Source organism: Chanodichthys erythropterus, chromosome 3 (assembly GCF_024489055.1).
Source record: "Chanodichthys erythropterus isolate Z2021 chromosome 3, ASM2448905v1, whole genome shotgun sequence".
Classification (NCBI taxonomy): Eukaryota; Metazoa; Chordata; class Actinopteri; order Cypriniformes; family Xenocyprididae; genus Chanodichthys; species Chanodichthys erythropterus.
In genome coordinates, this window is record NC_090223.1 from 58942261 (window position 1) to 58958220 (window position 15960).

The window sequence follows — 15960 nt, forward strand, 5'->3', positions numbered from 1 at the left end:
CAATCAGTGTTAATTAATTAGTGTAAAGAAGTATCTGTGCTGCTTCATTTGGATCATCTTTGAATCTTTTGTCTGCAGTAGAATGTTTTCTTGAGAAAAATAAATATTCTTTTTTTCTGAAATATAAAGGTTTTGTAACATTATAATTGTCTATACTGTCACTTTTGATCAATTTAATGCATCCTTGCTGAATTTATGGTATGGTTTCAACAACCAGGTGCATTTAGACTTGTTCAGTTTCGTCTGGAATGCGTCCCAGAATTCCTCCTGAAGTTATTTGAGCGAATGCATTTCAGAGGGCATTTACACCTGATAGCTTATCCTATCGGAGAAAATGCATGAAGTGACCAGGTCTACACAGGTTTTAAAGAAACACAGTTTTAACCAAAGATATTTTACATGTCTCATTATAACATGAATCCTTTTCTTTGTGTTTTGTGTCATTGCTTTGGCAAAGCATCTCTCAAAGAAACTAAAATAAAAAGCACGATACTGGGCTTTGTGCTCTCATCAAATTACAAAAGACGATAATTACGTAAGTCTGTAGACCGTTGCGCTGCATATTTCAGAGTGAAGAGCACACTTTGCTCACTCCATCAACTTGTTTTCCACATCTCAGTTCACAGGGAATGAATGCAGTGAACTCCATCTCTGCATGTGCCTTGAGTTTAAAGGGATAGTTCACCCAAAAATGAAAATTTTATGTTTATCAGACGGCAACAGTTGGAGTTAAAAATCATCATTTGTGTTCTACTGAAGAAAAAAGTCACCTACATCTTGGATGCCCTGGGGGTTATCAGATAAACATAAAACTATCCCTTTAATGTGCATTTGGGAATGCAACGAGCACCAGTTACACTCAGTTTTCATAGTCGCATTATATCCAACATTTTTGTGGACAATTGATTACAGTATTTCACCTGATTTGTAATAAGATGCAGTTATAAACCTGTTTTCACTAAAGCTGCAGGTTTCTGACAATATAACAGTACTGTAACATCCTATTGTAAAATAAAATACTCTTTATAAAATATTCATTTTTCATTTACAGTAGTTTTACTGTCTTAGCGATAATTCTAATAATGGTGATCTAAAAGTATTATAGTTAATTATTATTAAACAGCTTCATTTGACAGATGTCACACAGATGTGTGTGTGTGTGTGTGTGGGTAGACATACATTTGTGTAGTCCTGCTGTTCTCCTGAACTCTCCCCCATGATCCACACTAGAAAACACACACAGTGATAGTTAGTTTTAAAGGGTCATGAAACCCCAAAACACTTTTTTTGAAATGTAAACAGATATGTATAGGCTGCACATCATTGAAAACACTAAAGGTACTCATTAATGTTATTCATAAGTGAAAAATAGTTATTTTTGCACTTTTCAGAGCGATTTCTGTCTTCCTGTTTGAAAAGCTGAGTTGGAGCAACGTCAAAAAATCTGACGTCATCGTGTACTTTTGAACATGCTGACGTAGATTCTCGACATATATATTTATAACATAAAGCTCATGTTTGAATACAAACACATGAAAAATACGATTGTTTTTATGATATACAGGCGGAGCGCGCATATGCTCGGTTTAATAACACTAGCCACGTGACACATAGTTCATAAAGAATATAGTATCCGTGTTTAAAGTTTTTATTCCACACATTCTCCTGCACCAAACATTAACCAGCACGGTGTAGTTATGCACACATATTTTATCAAATTCTTCTTCAAATGAATTATATGTGCAAACTGGACACTGATACAGTGGTGTAGCCTATCTGAACGCGACGAAACTTATTCTAAAAGACTTATTTTGAGACTCGTAATTCAAAGTAGCCTATTATTAGCCCTATTGAATATTCTTTCCCATTTCTCCCTTGTGCTTGGGAGTTTGTTGTCATTCTCTCCGTGCTCATATATTAATATTCATTATTGTGTATAATGAGTGTGTTGTATGTCTGTGCTTCATTGGTTGTTCTCTCCCCTCTGCCCCCCCTCTACACTCCCACTTTTCCAGAGCTTTACATTCCCATTTTCACAGACTTTTTGAAACTCAGATGTGTGAACGACCAGGAGCCATAGTTAGCGATCTCTGTCCTCTGTTAGTTCGGTTAGTTCCTGGATTGCCTATTCTTCTTTAGTGCTCAGGCATTTGTGGACTAAAGGTGTACAGAGCACCGTCCGGCTACAAGTATGAATTGAAAAAAACATTATCCAGCACTCATAATAATGACAATAAATCCTGAATAAATATTACTCTTCTGTATAGAAAATTGACAAACATATGAGAATCCATCAATATTTCTCCAAATGTGCATGCTTTTAAGCTAAAAGCCTATATGAAATGCCATAGAGGTAACATAATTGTTCAGACAATTTGCATCACAGAATACCATTATTTTAAATTGTAATAATATTTCACAGTATTGCTGTTTTTTCTGTATGTTTGATTTACACCATGATGCGATTTGAATCATGTTCACAGAGGGTTTTTTCACAGCCTACCTGACTGAAAGGCCTCATTAATATGCAAGTTATTTCAGATCATTATTATGTGATTCTTTTGTCTTCTCAGATGAGAATCACCCATTATACATGAGGATTCACGCCTCCACACATACTGTGTTTCTTGACCAAAGATGTTTTAGAAAATTTAAATCTCTCTATTGTTTTATATGAACAAGCAGGCAGCATAATTTTTACTTCATTTTGAAGCAAAAACTCTAGTCTACAACCTCAAATACCCAGAAGTCTTGTGAACAAAGATTTTATATATATTTTTTGGCTTTATTTCAGTAACTTAAGTTTTTTTGTTTTTTCAATAACCACGCATAAACGTTATTTCTTCAAAAACACAAACATGTACATACATGTTCCTCATATATTATTGTAGCCTAGTTTGTGCTGAATACAGTGTGTGGAATTACAAATTTAAGAATCTGTTTAAAATCTGCAGATCCTACATCCTGACCATTTGGCAGGACAAGCTCAAGATACAGCAGTGTCTTTGTCTCTATGATAATGTAAAGGTATAGGTGATACTGCCAGACTGATTGGATTAGCACCTATGCATTTGAATGACACAGTTATGCTGATTAGATCATGGCTAGGAAATGTAAGCAATGATCTGATTCCTGTGCTGCATTTGCATCCTTTGTTTAGATTGTCCACACCTCTACTCTATGTATCCCTCCCCCTTGAATGTATATGAACTACCAAGTCACTGCTTTAGTTTAGATTTTGGATGACCACAGCGACGCACAGCGTGTTTCTCAATAAAGAGTAACTTCTGCTTCAAGAGATCCCAAAGTCTTCTGGTCTATGCTTCTGAGATTTCCAACAAGTGTAATGACACTTTTTCCATTAATATGTTTATGAACAACTAAAAAAAGCACAAATGTCAGGGCATGTCAAAACTTCTCCAGGGTCCCAAAAATCTTCAGACCCCTGAGGGTTAATTTTGGAAAATTGTACGGCTAAGTACATTTCCAACCAAATACAGAACTGTTACTGTGTCTGGACCTGACTTCAACGTAGCCCAGGAGACAATGGGCCTACAGATCCAGTTCTGGCTGCATCTATAATTCAGATTTTTAAATCTCCGTATCCGCTTACATATATTTATATATAATCTATTTTTAATCTCTATAATAAAAATGTATAATTCAGATTTTGATCTCCATATCCATTTACATATATTATATATATATCTTCCAAGGGGTTTTTTCCCTCCTAGGACTTTTTTTTCCCAGTGCTAGCACGCTGGGTTTTTCTCCTAGGGTTTTTTTTCCACCCCTGGGAGTCAGCCGACATTGGCTTAATGTAGCACCATCTTATATATGTTACATATTACCACGCTTGTTTGTACAGCTTATTTTTAACCATTTCCCTTTTTTCTGTGCTTCTAATATGTAAAGCTGCTTTGAAACAATTACCAATTGTAAAAGCGCTATATAAATAAATTTGACTGACACCGCTCATTCCAATAGGCGATTTATTACAAAAAAGAATATAAACATAATTGTGGAAGGAAAATCAGTCGGGAGCAAAACAAAATGCCGCATAAATTCCACCGCCCAGATATGGCAATGAGGCCTCTTATCCCAAACTCATACACGGTCCACAGGTGCAGGAAATAAGTTCTACCAGAAAGACTCGGGAGTCAAGAGAAAGTTTGAATAAGATTTATTTAACAGTTGGTATGCTAATTAGTAACATAAAAAATGAAATGATGATGGGGTTATATGACAAGCAGGGCAGAGCGAGAGCTGTGAGGGAACAGCGCGAGGCCAGTGGCATGATTGCTAGGGAGTGTCACCTACACCAGTCTTGTATTTCTCATGGAGGAGCTCCGAAAGCATAAAGGCAGAAGCGACGACAGTGAAGGACGAGAGAAGACCAGGCCTGGATTTATGTTATGTTTTTATTGTGTTAGTGTGTGGCAGTCATCCATGAGGGATGGCCACTATTTTACTTTTGTTTTTATTTGTAAGTTTTCCCGCCTCCTCCTTCCCACATAAATGAACTGCATTACACACACTTTCAAAGGGTCTAGTGGAGTCCATGCCATGACACATTTGCTGTATTGGCAGCGAAAGGGGGGTCAACACAATATTAGGAAGGTGGTCATAATGTTATGCCTGATTGGAGTAGTTTCATATGTGTGTGTGTGAGTGAGTGTGTGTGTTTTGCATCAGCGTCTCTAATAGGGTAGCTTAACTGTTTAAAGAACAGTGATATTACTACCTCATTACTGAGAAACTGAGTACTTACACATATGCCACCTGTTTTCATCAGGTAGCTTAGAATCTTCACAAATCTTGTGTTTCGAGGTTCGGACCATGAATCAAACTGCCAAAGTCACGTAACGAAGCCTTGTTTACTAAAATCATGCTACTTTAAAGCTCCAAACCTTTGATTCAAAACACAAGATTCGTGAAGATTCTAAGCTTCATGAAGCAGTTTTGAGATCGCCCATCACTAGATATTATTATGTTATTTTTGGCACACAAAAAGTATTCTTGTCGTTTTATAATATTAAGGTTTAGCCACCATAGTCACATGGACTGATTTAAATATGTCTTTAGTAGCTTTCTGGGAAATGTAAGTGTTGATTGTCTTGCTGTCAATGCAGGCTTCACTGTGCCATCAGATTCCTTAATTTGTGTTCCGAAGATGAACTTATGGTCTTACGGGTGTAAAATGACATGAGGGTGAGTAATAAATTACATTATTTTCTTTTTTAGGTGAAATAACCCTTTAACCTGTTAGCCAGCACCCCCGCTTTTGGAAAATCCCAAAAAATGACATACCCAAACTAAAACAGATACAGTTCATGAACCCTTTGCACTAAAAGCATAAGTAAGGTCTCATTTGAAAGCAGACACTTTGCAGTTTATGGTAAACTCATAATTAATTATTGTCACAAAGAAGAAAATAGTTTAAAATAGCTTTGAAATTTTGAAAAGTTATTAGAAATTATTATTATTATAATTATTATTATTTTTATGAAATATATTTATGAAAATGAAAGTGAACTTGGCCTTGTGGCAATCTAGAAATGCACTGCAGCTAAAGCCACATGTCTGACCATGTTATATTTCAAATCCAAAGATGATAGGTTTAAAAATCTGAGTTTTATTACATGTTTTTCAAGACCATGTCATGAGACTTTATTTACAAAGGACTCTAAAATGTTAACTGATGTTTATTGTCATCTATTCAAGGGTATTGTCTATATTGTGTTTGTGGTGCTAAGTGCCCCATTCAGTTTCACTCTCCCCTGAACACATTCACACCTCTCCAGCCAGCTTATGGTTCTTATTATTTTCTTTTGTCTCTATTATAATTACTGATGTTCTATTCAAGATGATTTAATCCCTCATTTCATTCACCAAACTTCTCACTTCACCTTCTTTCAAACTGTATCTAATGCCCTTCTTGGAAAAAAAAAGAGAGAAAAAAAAGTGAGCTTTACTATTAAAAATTATTTATTTGCATTAGCTTTAGATTAGAACAGGTGCATCTCTGGGCTCGTTAGCATATTAGCTTAGCACACCAACAAAACACGACAATTTATAAGATTAAAACCAAGTTTTTTCTCCAAACTTACTAGTCGATTGTTTTAAATAACCTTCTTTGATGTGATGTGGCTTTGGATCAAAAATCAGACAGAAAATATATAATTTTAGGCTATTCTGCACAATGAGAGAAGCTATCTCGATTAGCATTGCATTATAAATATAATCTACTATTATGAATACCTGACATGGCTTGAAGAACACAGATAAACCACATATCGTCACAATCGTGTATTTATTACTTTCAAAAGTGACGTTCTGTATGTTTATATCAATGATTATAGCGATGTCTGGCAGCCTCTGTTAGCTCTGTGTATGTCACATGACTGCCTCTTGTTCATGATGTATTATTTGTGGACTAAAGGTGCAAAGAGCGCCCTCCGGCTTCGGGTATGAGTTGGACACACAGTAGTCAGTGTATAGAGCGCTCATATGATGAAAACAGCGCGTTTTGGGTACAATTTGAATAAATATGACTCCTATGTATAGAAAATTGAAATAAACGTATGACAGTCCATCAATATTTCTCCAAATGTGCATGCTTTTAAGCTAAAAGCCCCGAGGGATGTTATTTTGTGGAGTTTTTTGATGATGATCGTACAGAGTTTTTTTCTCAACGGCTGAGGCTGATGCTCATATTTCAATGAAAAGGTAACGACTCCATTTCTCATATTCATAACTCCCGACGCATATTAACAAATAACGGTCACTATACGATGTTGAGAGTAAAATAAAGATTAAAAATTGAAGCTCGAGTCTTAGATCTTTTTAATGATACATCGTTTGTCAAGGTAATCATATTAAATCTAACAGTAAATTTGAGCTAATTTAAACAAAGAAGCTTCGGTGCGTCGGCATGACAGTGCTGGTTAACAGGTTAATTTACACTTTCAATGTCCAGAAAGGTAGCAAAGACATTTACAACAGTTCATGTGACTACAGTTATGAAGCGATGAGAATACTTTCGGGGTGTGCCAAAAACCCAAAATAATGACTTTATTAAACAATTTCTTCTGTTCCTTATCAGTATTGGACACACGTTCACGAGAGCACCAAGACCCGGAAATGCAGGACTGTATTTACAGAGAAAGACGCATGCTCAACATAAAACATTTCATAACTATGTCTGCAGATTTCAACACAGAGGATGAATTGCTTTTTTTTTTTTTTTGCACAACCTTACTTATTTGAAAAAGAATTCAGAGAACAAACTAAAAGAGATGGAAGAGGCTGAAACACAACCACAGCCACGAACTTCTGAAAGACAGAGAGCAATGGAGAGCTGGTGGTGTAGATGTCATCAGTGCCAAGCAATGCCGACTCAACAGGAGAGTGTTTACTGCACTGATTGTGATATAGTCATGCCACAGCTTGAAAGTTTGGATAATTCATGTGATCACATATCACCACACACGTGTGTCGTAGTGCTCTCGTGAACATGTGTCCGAGACTGATATGGAAGAGATGAAATTGTTGAATAAAGTCATCATTTTGTTTTTTAGCACACAAAAAGTATTCTCGTCACTTCAAAATTTAAGGTTGAACCACTGTAGTCCGATGGACTGTTTTAAATATGTCTTTACTATCTTTCTGGGCCTTGAAAGTGTAAATTAACTTGCTGTTAATGCAGGCCTCACTGACCCATCGGATTTCATCAAAAATATGAAGCTGATTGGATACTGTGTTTTGACCAACATCCCTTGAGGAAAGCTAGATATCGGACATCACTTACTACTTTTTCAGGCATACTACATAAATTTTGAAACTATTTTACTGATGAAGTTGTGGGGTAGCACTGACACATTTCTGTGCTTGTGTGTGTTTGAATGTGTGTGTGTTAGTGTGTGTCTGTACTGCATTTGTGTTAGAGGTCTTCACGGGTCCAAAAATTCATACCCGAACCCGAAGAGACCCGTAAATGTGCTACACGGAACCGACCCAGCCCGACTATTATTTTGAAAGTTGGGCCCGAACCCGTGCAGAACAGAGAAATGCCATAAATGTACTACCCGGACCCGAACCCGACTGGACCCGTCTGGTCCCGATCGGCACAGCAAATTGCTATTAATAAGTCAATAAACAAGTTGCGAGAATAAAATGTGTTGTCTTACCTGATATTAGTAGGCTATAGCTTTCTCCCTTGTACCTGACTGTGATGCACTTGCCAACAAATTCATCCGTTATTCCTCTCTTGACGGTTGAAATGCTTAATCCACTCATTATTCCAGCTTTAAAAGTTCACTTGCTGTCACGATGACAAATGCAGATGACAATTGCATTATTTCGTTGTATCTAGAGACTTGAGTCAACTCACATAATAAAATAATTTTGACTGTTTGCCCTTTTGAACTATAATAACGATTGCTTGTTCAGTGACATGGCCGCTGACGTTAGCATTAGCCTACTTATTTGCGGTAATTTCTGTGCTTTCTGAGCCGAGTCTGACCAAAACTTTAGATATAACAAGACGGCATAATGTTATTATAAAAACAGGAGAAAGAAAGTGTGCTCGCATGAGACATGCGCGTTAGCTGGAGCAACCTGAAACATAAGCTTTAAGCATCACAGATTCGACATTCATGTTTTGTTAATGATTTGAAATAGGCTATGTTATTTAAATGCGAATGTGCAAGGCTACAAGCAGTTCTTGAGATTTGAAGTTTGTTTGCATTACTGTTGCACACGATAGGAATAGTAAAACTCGATGATCACCGTTTGCTTGCATTAACTCCGCCCGCTCTGCTTCTGATGGCTGGGGTCACTCGTGTTTTTTCACCTTATTTCCTGGCTCATACCTTGCAAGTTACAAAACACGCACAGCGCTGACTGACTCCCAACACGGCCGGGTGATCTCTGAATCAAACCGGCTCGGGTATACACACAATGTTAATCAGACCCGGGAACCGAAGTAATAGATTAGGACCCAACCCGGAGCCGGCTGACCATTTAAAATATAGTCCCGAACACGTACGGGTCCCGGGTTGGGTCCCAGGTCCTCGGGTCTCGGGTCTTCTTTGTAAACCTCTAATTTGTGTTCATTTGTATTGGACATAGAGCAGGAAAAATCATGCTCCAATTTAGTTGAGACCAGCCTGAAACTACTTTAGCTCTGCATTTACTTGACAATATTTGAGCACCTTGAAAGTTTGTCAAACAATCAGAATCAAGCATATAACAGCCCTGTAGTATAACTGCAGCTAAACCTCTGTTTATTCTCAGTAAGAACTTTTGTAAATATATGAAAGAAATAAAGTAAAACTCTTCCTGCTCAACATACTTAAGTTTTTCCAGTGTGCAGTTTTGATGGTTGAATTTATCAATGAATGAATCTCCTGGGTGATTGTAGCTCAGATCCAGCTCTCTCAGGTGTGAGGGGTTCGAACTCAGAGCTGAAGACACATAACCACAGCCCTCCTCAGTCACCATACAGCCAGACAATCTACAAACACACACAGCAACAGTCCACATGACAATAGTTTGACAATAAGACCAGTCACTATCACACACTGACCTGTGCAGTTTGTATGCTGTTATTTTCTGTAGATTCAGTCATAAAAGTAACAAAAGTGTTTGTGGAAATGTACCAAAGTATTCATTCAGTTTTCTAAACATGTACAGTAGTGGAGCGTGCGTGATTGGAACTTTTAATTCCACCCACTGAACCAGTGACTTTCTATAGCGATCAATCAACTGTGTTGAGCTTATTCAGATGATGACAAGTCAAGAATCTGAAGAACGATTCAACGAATGATTCAAGCACATCCATATTTGTAAAAGTACAAGTAAGTACATGAGCTTGTTATCGGGCCCGATCAATCTCCATTGACTATTTCCATAACATCGAGAACAAATGTCACATTTGGTGACAATCATTTATTGTGATAGCATTTTGTTAATTATTTTAAAACCATTTACCTCAGTATCTCCAGCTGACAGTTTGGACTCTTCAGCCCATAAGAAAGACGCTTCACTCCTGAATCCTGTAGGTCGTTGTTACTCAGGTCCAGATCTCTCAGGAAGGAGTTTGAGGATTGTAGAACTGATGACAAACTCTCACAACACTGAGCAGTGAGATTACATATGGAAAATCTGAACAATTAAAAGAAAATGTAATTGTATACAGAATCAATCTTAGCAGTGTGTTTTTAAATAATAAACTTAATGGAAAATAAATAAATAAAGCATGTAAACTCTAACTTTAGTATCTGCAGCTGACAGTTTGGCCTTTTTAGTCCATCAGAAAGAATCCTCATTCCCGAATCCTGTAGATCATTGTTACTCAGGTCCAGCTCTCTCAGGAAGGAGTTTGAGGATTGTAGAACTGATGACAAACTCTCACAACACTGAGCAGTGAGATTACATATAGAAAATCTGAACAACAAAAACAAAATGTAATTGTATACAGAATTAGCAGTGTGTTTTTAATACTCTGGAGTCTGGAAATGCGTCATCGGCGCATTTTGCAGGATTTTTTTCAAATTGCAGCAAAACAGACTTAAAATACTCAATTTTTGTCATAGAGACACAAGTAATACATTACTTAAACTATAGAATGTCTTCTTTTATTTGTGTACACTCAGAGTAAAAAAAAAATGGCCATGATTAGCAATCTCGGGAAACATTTGTTAGTTCCTGGAATGTCACATGGTATGCCTGTTCTTCACTGAGGTATTTGTGAAATAAAGGTGCACAGAACGCCCTCTGGCTGCAAGTAGGAATTGAAAACACAGTATCCAGCACTCATAGTGATGACAATAAATACTGAATAAATATTACTTCTCTGTATTGAAAATTGACAAACATGAGAATCCATCAATATTTCTCCAAATGTGCATGCTTTTAAGCTAAAAGCCTATGTGAAATGCCATAGAGGTAACATGAATGTTCAGACGCTTTGCATCACAGAAATACATTATGTTCTAACTGTGTGTTCACACCAACGGCGGCGAGAGCGTCAAAGTGATGCTAGTCATTCATTTTCAATGAGAACCGGCGGCCAGCTCCGGCGAGAGCTGTGCGGCGTGTCTTGTGCGGTGAGAACGTCGAGGAGAGTTGAAATCAGGTTAACTTTATGGTAATGAGCTATGATGCGGTTCGGCGGCAACCAATTGGAATGTAGAGGTCCTCGCTTGAGAGGCTTCCGATTGGTTGACGCGACTTGTCGTTTACTTTGACCCTCCCGTTGGCGTCGGTTTGAACGCATGGTTAGTATATTAAAATAGAAAAAAAACATTATTTATATTGTAATAATATTTTACAGTATTGTTATTTTTTTCTGTATGTTTGATATACAGCATGATGAGCTTGAGACACGTTCACAGAGGGTTTTTTTCACACAGCCTACCTGACTAAAGGGCTCATTATGCTGATATTTTGTCTTCTCAGGTGTGAATCACAGCATTATTCATGAAGATTCATGCCTCCTCGCATACTGTGTTTCTTGACAAAAAGTGTCTTACAAAATTTTAATCAATATATTGTTTTATATGAACAAGTAGGCAGGATAATTTTTACATAATTTTGATGCAAAAATTCTAGTCTACAACCTCCAATACCCAGAAGTCATGTGAACACATTTTTAATATTTATTTTCAGGCCTTATTACAGTGACTTAAGTTTTTTGTAGCATATGCCCACATATCAGGATAATCAATAAACTTTGGAGTGTTCAGAACACTTTTAGCATGCTGGACTGGGTTGTAAATCTCAGTCCGGCCCCGAAGAGACTGGAGAAGATGAGCCCACTTGACACCTTTGTTACCCTCCGAAGTAAAACAGAAAACTACAACTTCCCAACTTTGGAGACTTCAAAAGGAGCACCCCCCCCAGAGACTGTCCAGAACACATTCCAACACACACACACATACACACACAAACATACATTTTTGACTGTATATGTAAAATACGACTATGCCAAAATATACCTATCCTGTATTTTGAAGCGTATGCATGTTTACTAGTGTTTAAATGAGTGTATTTGTGCTAGTGTTAGTTGTAATAAGGGAATTTTGTCTGTAAACCATAACTTCTTGTGTATGCCTTTCTGATTTATCGAGTTTGATCTCGTTTTAAAGCTCCGGACTCGAGCTATTCACTGAGAGCTGTCACATAGTTGACAAATCCATTTTTCTATGTGTTTAATGATATTGTGAAGAAAGCACTCCATCTCGAAATCCGATCTGATAGTCATAAAGTATGCAAATTCATCTAGGAGACCAAACAAAGAAAGAGCTTGTCCGCCAACTTTGCATCAATGTCATTGGCCATTCCACCTCAAGGAGGTGTGTCGACCTATCTGTCATAAAAAGGAACACCAGGATTCTCCTGTGTGTTCTCCCGATTGTCTCACCAGCACCTCGTGCACGTCTTTCCCGGACATCTCTGGTGATCACACGCTGCCATCGCGCTCAGCTTCGGGACGGCTATCTTCCAGGGAAACTCACTCTCAAGTCCTCAGTTCAAACCTTCCCGCGGAACGGAGGAAGCCAACGAACTGCACCAGCGCTAAACTGAAATTTGACACGCACAACCAATGCAAGTATACTGCCGTTTCTCAATCTTAGATGATGAAACTGATTTCCGTGCTGGCTTAGGACTGTTTGTAAGTTTGCTGCTTGCCTTCTCTCTTTCCTTCTCTACTTCCACTCTTGTACATAGGTGTGTATATTCTTGTATATATATTTAGACGTATAACCTCTGTATTCGTAGTTTGCATATATTAAAATGTTATTCACGCTCGATTGTTCTGTTTGTTCTTTCAACTGAAGACCAAGTCACTTTAACGTTTTTCGATCGTTTTATGCTTTGATGCTATAATAGGAATATTCTCTCAGCCAGAGAATAACTCCGTTCTTAATATTCTATGAGAAGCAACGGTTTGCTGGACAAACTAACAGTTTCTCTAAATAATTATTAAACCAAAACTAATCATATATGTAATTGATTATAATTCGTTGTAATTAATTAACCATATATGTTTAATTCCCCCTTGGGTCGGTATGTGCATAATAATTATTCATAAAGCTTTATGAATTATTATATGCATATTCCACCCATAAATTGATTAATAACCGCTACATCGTTACATTTTTGTTTTTTCAATAACTACGCATAAACCTTATTACTTCAAAAATACAAACATGTACATATATGTTCCTCACATATTATGGTAGCCTAGTTTGTGCTGAATACAGCGTAATGACACTTTTTACATTAATATGTTTATGAACAACTGAAAAAAGCACAAATGACAGGGAATGTCAAAACTTCTCCAGGGGCCCAAATCAGCCTCAGACTCCAGAGGGTTAAATAATAAACTTAATAGAAAATAAATAAATAAAACTCATACGCTAAAGATATAGATGGTTTAAATTGTATTTTTTTTTAAATAACTGTACATTTTTTAGTACCAATCACACACCTTGTGAACTTATCGATTAAGCAATCTATTTTTCCAAATTGCTGGAAAACTGGGATAGTTCCCATTCAGTGGGTCACGTTCGACGTACGTTGGACAGACCGACGAATAGGAATCTCGCTAGAGAGGCCAATCTACTTCGAGTGTAACTACAACGAGCCCAATGCACATTGGCATGCAATCATATGCATCAGCTGTTCGCCTCGCAGCACGGGTATATAATGAGCAGCAGGTGCATTGCATCTTCAGCTTTTTGCTTCGGAGCCGAACCTTCTGTTTATACAGCGGTATCTATGAAGTGTGTTCTCTACAATACGAGTCAAGAAAGCTTCTTTGAAGATTTCTCTTTCATTTTTGGTGCAGGCGGAACAGCACTGCAGTGGGACCGATCTCTCTTTTCTTTCACTTTCGCTTTTGTTTTGCCTTTTCAAGAGAGCAAGCCAGTAACAAAAGCCGTTCTCACAGCTGGTGAGCGGTGCGCTTTTGAGTGCTCAAAGGCTGTTTCCACAGCTGGTAAGAGGGCGGCTACAAAGAGAGAGAGTGCACACGACAGGCTGCACTATTCCCTGTCTGTGTTTTGCAACACAGTCCTGGTTCCGTTTTCTCGATCCAATCCTCCTCAGAGGGTTGCTTCGGCCAGCGGTCCCGGTGATCTGAGGATCACGGTGAGCGCGCTTTCTTCAGGGAACCAGCCCCCTAGGAACCCTCATCCCTCCTACACTCTGCAGCCAGTAGAGCTGCTGGGGGAACGCGGTGGACCACCCCAGAGGTGTGTACCATCTGTATCCTTCGGGGCTCCCCAGGATGACAGGATGTCGATTGCTGCATCGGAGGGTGAGCCTGAAACTTCTGGGGATGACGATTCGGCGTAGCTGCCTCCGTCTGGAGTGACAACTGTGCCTGATTCGGACCCGGAAATGATGGCTATGCTTGCCCGGGCCGCCAACAGGGTCAGGCTTGTGTGGAATCCTCCACCGTGTCCCGAACCCTCGAGGCTGGATGATTGGTATCTTGGGGTGGCCAGGGCTGGTTCTCAGCCCCCAACCCCAGTGCCTTTCTTCCTGGAGGTGCATGAAGAGCTCACTGGCCCGTGGACGGCACCTTTTACTGCCAGAAACCGAGTCGGTGGGTCCTCCTCCCTCACCACCCTTGACGGTGGAGCGGCTAAGGGATACACTCGCATACCCCTTGTGGAACGGGCCGTTGCTATGCAACTGTGCCCTTACTCCACCTGGCGGGGGGAGCCGTCTCTCCCTTCCCGGGCCTGTAAGTACTCATCAGATCTTACCGGCAAGGCTTACCAGGCCTGTGGGGAAGCCGCTTCTGCCCTGCACGCTATGGCGTTGATGCAGGTCCATCAGGCCAAGGCACTGGGGCCTGAGGGTGGTCATGATCCACAAGTTCTACAGGAACTTCGTGCTGCAACGGACCTCGCGCTTCGTGCGACGAAGGTCACGCCGCGGTCAGTGGGTCGTGCGACGTCCACTCTAGTGGTCCAGGAACGCCATCTCTGGCTGTGTCTCGAGGACATGAGGGATACCGACAAGCTCAGGTTTCTTAATTCCCCCGTGTCACAGACCGGCCACTTCTGCTGCACCTCGGGCTGCTTGTCGCCGAGGGTGCCGCTCAGCAGCAGCCTCCACCCAAGCGGAACCGTGGTAGGGGTGCCCAGCCCATCCAGGCCCCCGCCAAGAAGTGCGGCAAAGCCAAGAGCAAGAGGCCCTAGGACAGGCGACCGAGAGGACTGCTCTTTGGGAGGTGGTGACTGCACCGCTCCCTCCACCGGAGGAGGGCCGGGTGGAGAATCTTTCGTTAATGTCTGTTTGTGTTCCGCCCAAGGTTATGCTTTCCCAGCGTTATCCAATAGTCTCACTGAATGAATTTGGGTACCCAAATTTTCAAAAAAAGAGCAGTTTCCTTCATCTCCAGGTCTGAAGAGGGCTCGGAGAGCAGTGGGAGGGCAAGAACCTCACCACTCTACTCTCATCCCCCTCTTCTGTCGCCAGCGGACAGCAGCGAGCAGTGGGTAAACAAAGCCTTGACTGCTCCCTCTGTCCAACCGTGGAACCAGGTAAGTGTTGCCCAGCACACTGTGACGCCGCTTCGGGCCGCCTCACAAAGAGAGCCCCCCGAGCCACGTCCCTGTGTTCCACCTCGCTGCCCCACTGTGGGTACGCCGGTGGTCCCTTTGGTCCCCCTTGTACGGTCTCTGCGAGCCTGGTTAGTTCTCCCCAGTCTGTCTAGCTGGCTCATTCGGACCATCAGGCTCGGCTATGCGATTCAGTTCGCCCGGTGTCCCCTCAAGTTCAGGAGCGACCTCTTCACTACAGTGAAAGATGTTGATGCCCCTGTCCTGCAGTCCTACTGGTGAAGGACGCAATAGAGCCGGCCCCTCCAGCTGATATGAGGTCAGGGTTCTACAGTCCCTACTTCATTGTACCCAAGAAGAGCGGTGGGTTACGACC

At 40.1% G+C, this 15960-nt stretch overlaps 2 pseudogenes; one reads left to right on the forward strand and one right to left on the reverse strand.

The window, feature by feature from the left end:
- The window catches only part of LOC137006055 (zinc finger protein 721-like), a 970851-nt pseudogene that overhangs the window by 167060 nt on the left and 787831 nt on the right, over positions 1 to 15960 (forward strand).
- The window catches only part of LOC137014048 (NACHT, LRR and PYD domains-containing protein 3-like), a 63259-nt pseudogene that overhangs the window by 1529 nt on the left and 45770 nt on the right, over positions 1 to 15960 (reverse strand).